The sequence below is a fragment of the Mustela nigripes genome, chromosome 17, assembly GCF_022355385.1.
Source record: "Mustela nigripes isolate SB6536 chromosome 17, MUSNIG.SB6536, whole genome shotgun sequence".
NCBI classification, from domain to species: domain Eukaryota; kingdom Metazoa; phylum Chordata; class Mammalia; order Carnivora; family Mustelidae; genus Mustela; species Mustela nigripes.
Genome location: NC_081573.1, coordinates 55,708,231 through 55,716,308, shown reverse-complemented (window position 1 = coordinate 55,716,308; position 8,078 = coordinate 55,708,231). Strand labels below are relative to the sequence as shown.

At 52.9% G+C, this 8,078-nt stretch overlaps 1 long non-coding RNA gene across 1 annotated transcript in view; it reads left to right on the top strand.

Annotated features, from left to right (window-relative positions):
• Nucleotides 1-8,072, top strand: part of LOC132005965 (uncharacterized) — a 34,856-nt gene extending 26,784 nt beyond the window's left edge. Inside the window, exon 3 of the long non-coding RNA XR_009400941.1 lies at nt 7,589-8,072. This is a non-coding gene — a long non-coding RNA (uncharacterized LOC132005965). The remainder of the gene's footprint in view (nt 1-7,588) is intronic.
• Nucleotides 8,073-8,078: the final 6 nt, after the last annotated feature.

The following is an 8,078-nucleotide window of genomic DNA, read 5'->3' as shown; positions in this document are numbered from 1 at the left end:
GGGGCACAGGTGTGGGGGCACAGGTGTGGGGCACAGGTGTGGGGCACAGGTGTGGGGGCACAGGTGTGGGGCACAGGTGTGGGGGCACAGGTGTGGGGCACAGGTGTGGGGCACAGGTGTGGGGGTGCTGCTCCCATGGCACCCCTTTGCCCTTCTCACACTGCTGTCCTCTGGCTGCCTTCTCCGTCCTGTGACCCCTTTGAGGACACTGATGAAGGTTTACTCGGCTAACTAGAGAGGTTCTAGATGGTTCCAGATGAGGCTAGAACCCCAAGTAATTGTCAGATGCTCCAGTCCTTTGAAAACCACATGATTCAAAGAGCACACTACACAAAGAGGAAGGAGAAGGAGAGACTGTATATTGGAGAAACCAGATGGACGTGACCTTGGCCAGGTGACTAAGGTCAACACCAACTGTAGTAAGTCACAGTGATAGCCTGTGACCTTGATATGATGGGTGGGGAGGCGCTTTACGTCTGGAGTCTTCATTCCCTCCAAACCCACAGCCCTAGTCTAGTCATGAGAAAAACCTCAGACACATCCCAGCGGAGGGGCCGGCATGCCTCAAACTGCTCAGGTCGTAAAAACCGAGGAGAGTCTGAGAAACGATCCCTGTCCAGAGAGCTCGTGGAACGAGGAATCAGTGCTGGTTCGTGAATGGCGACACATGAACCGTACGAACATAGGATGTGCCTTATAGGGCCACTGGGTATAGGGCGCACAGGAATTCTCTGTTTCACAGTCTCAACAACCTTATAAATCTAACCTCGTCTGAAATTTTAATTTTTTAAAAAATATTTTATTTGTAAGTAATCTCGACACCCAGTGTGGGGCTCAAACTTACCACCCAGAGATCAAGAGTCACATGCGCTACCAACTGAGCCAGCCAGGTGCCCCTGAAATTTTTTACTTTAAAGACGAGAACCGCAGCAAATGGTCTCGGCGTGGTCGTGAGCGCCACCTTGTGGGAACGTGGCCACATTGGAAACCGGCAAGAGCCTGTTTCCCGCCCAACAGAGGCTCCTAATCCAGACTGGGGTGGGGTGTGGGGGCGGAGAGGATGCAGAGCGAGTGCAGGACCCTCACCCCGGGCCGACTCTCTCTGCAGCTTGACTCTGGGCAAGAGACTGAGCTCATCTGTCCCACTGTGGCTGGTCCAAGACCCCCGCAGGTGCGCTCATACCGTCACCTTTACTTTTGCCCTTTGGACCTGCTCCGTGGCGATGGGGCGAGAGCCACCCTGTTGATCCTAGATGAAAAGTCCAGAACTTTCCCATGGTTTTAATTTTTTTTCCTGTCCATTTTTGGGAAATTAGGTCCTGGGTTACTCGAGATTACAAGTAGTCTTAATTTATTAAGTAAACAATGTCCAGTCTTGGCTAATGAAGTTTGGATCTTGATTTAATAGTAAAACTTCTCCCATCCATTTTGGAGTCTGCTGTGGACATCAGGGGAGTGTGATGTTTCTTTCTTTTTTTTATTTTAAGATTTTATTTATTTGAGAGAGAGAGAGAGAGCATGAGAGGGAAGAAGGTCAGAGGGAGAAGCAGACTCCCCGTGGAGCTGGGAGCCCCACGTGGGAATCGCCGGGGATCATGACCTGAGCCGAAAGCAGTCGCTTAACCAGCTGAGCCACCCAGGTGTCCCTGATGTTTCTCCTTCTTGCTCCCTTCTTCCCTTACGGCTACTATTTAATTAAAAAAAATAATATATATATATATATGCAAGAGAGAGCACAAGGGCAGAGAGAGGTGAGAGGAAGAAGCAGACTCCTCGCTGAGCAGGGAGCTGACAGATTGGGAGGGGGGGCTCGATCCAGGGACCCTGGGATCATGACCTGAGTGGAAGGCAGATGCCCAAAGGACTGAACCACCCAGGTGCCCCACAGGAGCTACTTTGGGCCAGGGTTTCTGGATAGGACCAGGCTGCCCAGCAGCATTTGAATTTCAGATGAACAATGAGTAATTATTTTTCATTGTAAGGATGCCCCATGCAACATTTGCGACTATCCTAAAAACTGTTTATCTGAAATTCAAACTTAACTGGGTGGAGAGGCGCCTGGGTGGCTCAGGGGGTTAAGCATCTGCCTTGGGCTTAGGTCAGGATCTCCAGGTCTTGGGATCAAGCCCCCCCGTTGTCAGGCTTCCAGCCCCCAAATTGAACTGGGTATCTTGTATCTTTTTTTTGCTACATCTGGTAAGCCTGCCTCTGACACCTGCAGGCTCACAGCGGAGGGAGGGAGAGGTGGAGGCAGAAAGTCTTTCCATGATGAGGAGCCGCCTGTTAGTTTCCCATTGCTGCTCCAACTACCCCAGGCTTAGTGGCTTAAGATGGTATTAACTAATTCCCTTCCAGTTCAAGACAGTCACACGTCTGAAATCAGGGTGTCAGCAGGGCTGTGTTCTAGAGGAGGTTCTAGAGGAGAATTTCTGCCCTGCCATTCCCAGCTTTTAGAAATCCTTTCTCCATCTTCAAGCCAGTGACAGCATCTTCCTTCCTTCCTCTCCTCCCCTTCTGCCTTCCCGTCTCCTTGTCTGCCTCCTGCCTGCCTTTCAGAAGGACCCGTGATGACATCAGGCCCACTGGATCATCCAGGATTATCTCCCCTTTTCAAGATCCTTAACTTAATCACATCTGCCAAGTCCCTTTTGCCACATAAGGTCACAGGTTCTGAAGATCAGAATGTGGGTGCCTCCCACTGTGGCAAGCTGGTTCCCGGCCACCTGCGCCTGGGCCGTGTTCACAGCTGATAATGGATCGCGTGGTCACTTCTGTCCCTCCTTGGGGGGCTTCCTTCCCCACTGCAAGTTCCCAGACTGGGCAGTGTCCGTCCTGGGCTGGCCGGTGCCCTTACAGGCAGTCACCGCTACACCCTGGGGACGGTCTTTTTCACGGTGACTCCAGGTGGCCGTGCCCACCTTGCCTTCTGAATCCTGTCCTAGATCCCACCCTCTAATGACACCCCCACTGGCCCTGAGGTGGGAGGCTGGCTTGCCACTTTCTGCTGGGGAAATGGCCTCAGCGCCCCCAACAAGTGTGCCCCTCCACTGGATCTCCCCTCACCTCCATGGCCTTGGGGACCCTCCTTCTGGGAGGGATTAACCCTCCTTCTCTGGAGCAGAGTCACCTCCATCAGGTTTGTCCATTGTGGGGTTAATCCCTCTCCTGTTTCCATCCTGTCCCCTTTGGGAGGAAGTCATTATCCTCCGTTCACCTAAGGACTGGGGAGTTAGGATCTACCTCCTTGACTTTGGTCCATCTGTGTAAATTATTGGATTTTTTTTTTTTTTTGGAAGGGAAGATTTGCCCCTAGTCAATCATATATATTTATATATGTGTGTGTGTATGTATAGTTTATTAACTTTCCAAATTTCTTCATTGCACATAGTTCCACAGATAATGGAAGATCCAAATTTCATTACATAGTACGTGCCAGAAACTGAAAAACTGTTCATGCCTCTGTGTGTTTGGGATTCATTCCAAGGGTTTTTTAGGCCACTCTGTCATTGAGAATTGTCCATCCCCCAAACTCCAAGTGGTCATGCAGAATGAGCTCATTCTAGTAGCCCAAGGTCCGTTTCTTGGTCTTTGAGATCACTGTGTTTCCAACCATGACTTCAAATCCAGTGTTTAACTCAAGAATGTGACCCAGGAGGGACTGGAGAACCAAGCCACACCCTACGCAAGTCTGGAAAGTTCTGGATATTTCAAACTTCCTCTGGAGACCAAGTCTTGTGGTGGAGTCTCTGCGTGCGAGGGGCCAGAACTGTGACTGAGAGTTCTCCTCCCAAAACCCCAGTTTTTAAAGGGTATGTAATGCTTACGTGCCATTTTGAAGCTTATATAAATAGTATGAAAACACAACAGCAACCGTACCGACTCGCAAGCCAAATCTGTCTGGCCGCCCGTTTGGGGTTAGCTGGTGAGCAACAGACGATCTTCACATTTTAAATGGCCTGGGGGAGAATCAACAAGAATATGTCACGTGTAAAAATGACATGAAACTGCCATTTCGGCGTTCTTCCTGAAGGTCCTAGGGCACAGAGCCACGTTCAACAGCATATTGTCCGCGGCTCTCTCTGTGCAAGGACCGTGGAATCCCGTTGTCGTGGCAGAGGCTGAATGGCTTCAAAAATTTACTATCTGGCCTTTCACAGAATAACAAGTCTGCCCCTCGTTTAGTGCTTAGACCCGGAAAAGCCTTTCTCGTGGAGGACAGTTACATCCTGGATGTGCTTAGCCTTGCCAGCTCTGGGTGAGGAAGAGCAGGCAGACCTTGTAGATGGGGCAGCCCCCACGGATGCCAGTGAGCGATTTCCCACCAGCCGGGCCCAGCCAGGGGCAGGGAGGGTGGTGGCGCCCTCCCAGGTGCGGGCAGTGGGCACAGGGGAGTCCTTGGCTCTAGAGATCGGAGCATCTGAAACCACGCCTGTCTGCGGCTTCTTCCCCTGAGCCACCATGTGCCTAAGTGCAGGGGGACCCAACCCTTCTTCCACCGTGGCGGCAGGCGGCAGAAAGCAAACTTGAAAGAGCTGGAGAGCTGGGGTCGTTCATTGGTGGTTCGTCTGCAGGACACGGGGTTGACTGTCGTGGATCTGCTGCTCCTGGCTCACAGGCCTTGGTTCTCAGACCAGTTTTGTCATGAAGAACCATGCCTGTCACCAGCCAGGGGACAGAACTCCCATGTGGTTCAGAGTTGGGAAATGACCACGGAGCATCTGATTGGTCGGGAGGGTGGAGACAGGGCTGGGCAGAGAGAGCTTGGAAAGGGGCACCTGGGTGGTTCTGCTGGTTAAGCGTCTGCTTTCAGCTCAGGTCCTAATCCCAGGGTCCTGGGATCAAGCCCCATATTGGGCTCCCTCTGCCTGCTGGTCCCCCTGCTTGTGCTGTCTCTGTCTCTGTCTGTTGAATGAATAAATAAAATCTAAAAAAAAAAAGAGAGAGAGAGAGAGCGAGAGCTTGGAAAGGCAGTAGATCTCTGACACAAGAAAGGAAAATTTTCAGATGGCCTTTGAGTTCTTTTTAGTCTTAGACATACCTGGATATTTCTTTCCCACCGGTTTCCCCATGATCGCCTCTCAATGGGCTTGTTTTTCCCCCTTGATTGGTCCCAAACCTCTCTTTTATGTCACTGTTCCGTGTGCATCTGTGAACCGGAGAGACAAGCACTGTCCTTTTGAACCTTTGGTTCCGCCAGCCCAAGACCCCCCAGGATCAACCCTGGGGCACTCGTGGGTACCAGCGTAGTACCCACTGCACCAGGAACCCCTGGCAGCTCACCTAACAGACTGAGCTTTCATCAGATTTTGTGGAAAGTGGAGTCTGGGTGAAGGCTGAGAAGAAGCAGTGTTTCCACGGCTTGGGGCAAAGCGGGCCGTGCGGAAAGAGCCCAGCGTCAGGTCAGGCCTGCGCAGTGAACTGCCCCTGTTCCCGTGGGAACCGCAAAGCTACTCTGGAGATCTGTCCCTGGCTTGGAAATCCAGGCTGTTCTCTGGCAAAGTTGGCTTAAATTCTCCAGGTGGGAGCAGGAAATTTTAGTCTTAGTGATGGAATTGCAAACAGCAAAGGTGTTGCTAATCTAAGATTTTGGAGTTCAAAGTTGTTTTTGAGTAAAACGTTGATCACTCGGGGTGCCTGGGTGGCTCAGTCTGTTAGGCGCCTGCCTTAGGCTCAGGTCATGATCCTGGGATCCAACCGGAGTCAGTCTCCCCACTCTTCGGGAAGCCTGCTTCTCCCTCTCCCTCTGCCTGTGGCTCCCCCTGCTTGTGCTTTCTGTCAAGTAAATAAATAAAATCTTAAAAAAAAAAAAAAATTCATGGGGCGCCTGGATGGCTCAGTGGGTTGAGCCTCTGCCTTCGGCTCTGGTCATGATCCCAGGGTCCTGGGATCGAGCCCCGCATCTCTGCTCAGCAGGGAGCCTGCTTCCCACACCCACACCCCACCTGCCTCTCTACCTACTTGCAATCTCTATCAAATAAATAAAATCTTAAAAAAAACCTCATTACTCAAAGGGATCATTAGGATACTTCACAGGTATCGCTTAGTACCTAGACCAGCAAAAGCCTTTCTTTTACTGTTTGCTTGAGAAATAACCTTCCTTGTGAACTTGAGGAACAGTAAAAACCATCCGCTGGCCTTCTCTGTGCCTGACCCTGGGGCCTGGTCAAGAGCCAGCTGCTCTGGGATGCTAGCTGTGGGTCGGGGGGGGTGGCGGAGGCTAAGAGGCCAGGAAAGAGGCTCTTACTGCGGTCTGGCCTGGAGACCGCCCTGTTGGGCACCTGGACGGAAAGAGGTGGATGCCGGAGCTATCTTGGAAGTAAGAAGGAACCTGGGAGAGAGGGGAGGCCTGGGAGGGGCTGACACGCACGAAGGAAGCAAGCAAAGAGGAGCAATTTTGGAGGCCGAGGCCGAGTTTGGTTTCAGCTGGGCTGAATTTCAGGTGCAGTCTTGTGGCGGATGAAGTCCCAGAACCGAAGTCAGGTTCGGTGGGGTGAGGTTCGGAGCTGACGACTAAAGAAAGAATTCTTAAGACATCTTTGGTGCAAAATGGTGGTTTATTAAAGCACGGGGACAGGACCCGTGGGCAGGAAGAGCTGCTGCCCCGGGTTGTGCAGAGTGGCTGGTTATATACACAGGAGTTGGGTAGGTGAGGACAAAAGGGTGTTCAGAAGGGCTATTGGGGCAAAGAAGACTATCAGGATATTGAAGGCCTGGTTACTATCAAGTCAAGGTCACTTTCCCTCTAATGAGGCACTAACATAAAGACAATTGGGAGTCTCCTGGTGGAATGTTACATTCCTGCTATCAAGCATCCTTGTTAATGAGATTTAGGTTTAGAAGAAATTTAACTTTATTTACTTTTCCTTCTACCTCCGCCTCCTTCGGTTTTTTATGGAGGGGAGGGTGACATTAGGGCTTGAGGAACTGAGTTCTGTGTCTTTGGAAATTGGGCTATTGATAAGGTACCTTCTTTGTTGTAAATCTCATGGACATTTGCAAACCAAGGGAGACTCCTGCCTTGCAGGACTGATCTCTGCAAGTGAACTATTTATCGTTTTATGGCGGTCCGGGGTGCCTGAGGAACGCCACACCTATGGAGGGGAGCCGGTGAAGAGGGGTGCAAGGCGCCAGCTTTAGCTTTGTCCTCACCGGCCTCCTGCTCCCTCATCATGGCGATGCCTGATGAGCAAACAGACGGGATCAGAGCGCAGGCTCGGGGGTCAGCATTAGCGGCAGGTGGAGCAGAAGTCACGAGGAAAGCTGATATCGCAGGCAGAGATGCGAGGCCCCGGGAGAGCTGCGGGAGGAACTCTGGCAGAGCAGAAGCCCGCAGAGCCTGGGAGAGAGGAAGAGAGAAGCCAGGAACGCGCGACCTGGATGCCCAGACAGGACGACTTGTAGTAAGGAGATGTCCACTGTGACCCGCACCGAAGGGCTGAGCGTGCCTGTTGGATTTAGGGACAGGCCCCCTGGGGCCAGGTTTCAGGGGTTTGAGGAATGGCGGCGGTGGGGGGCAGAGAGCGTCAGTTTATCAAGGTTGAACACATGTGGGCACGTGTTTTTATTCTTTCTTTTTTTTTGTTTTTAGAGAGCAAGCGAGCTGGGGCAAGCAGGGGAGAGAGAAGCAGACGGCCTGTGGAGCGCGGACGGACGCGGGGCTCAGGACGCTGAGATCACAACCCGAGCTAAAACCCGGGGAGGGACGCTGACCCGACGGAGCCACCCGCGCCCCGAGGGCACGTTAAATGCTGCTGGGAAGGAGCAGTCGGAGAAAGCAGGCCGAGGACCCGGTTACCGGGAGGAGGTTGCGGGGGTGGGCAGGAGCCCGAGCTCCAGGTCGGGGGGCGGCACTTCCCCAGGTGGGAGGGGCTCCAGGCCCAAACGGGGGTGGGGGGGGGGGCAGGGGCGGGGGGGGGGGTCACCGGAGAGCTGCCCGGGTCCGGATGCGCAGGGGCGTCCCGCAGCGGGGGAACCGCCTCTTCCCTGACAGCTGCTCCTCTCGACCCCGGCCCGGGCTCGCCCTCCCTCCCCAGCTGCTCCTCGCAGGCCCCGGCCCTGAACTCGCTTCCTCCCCGCTT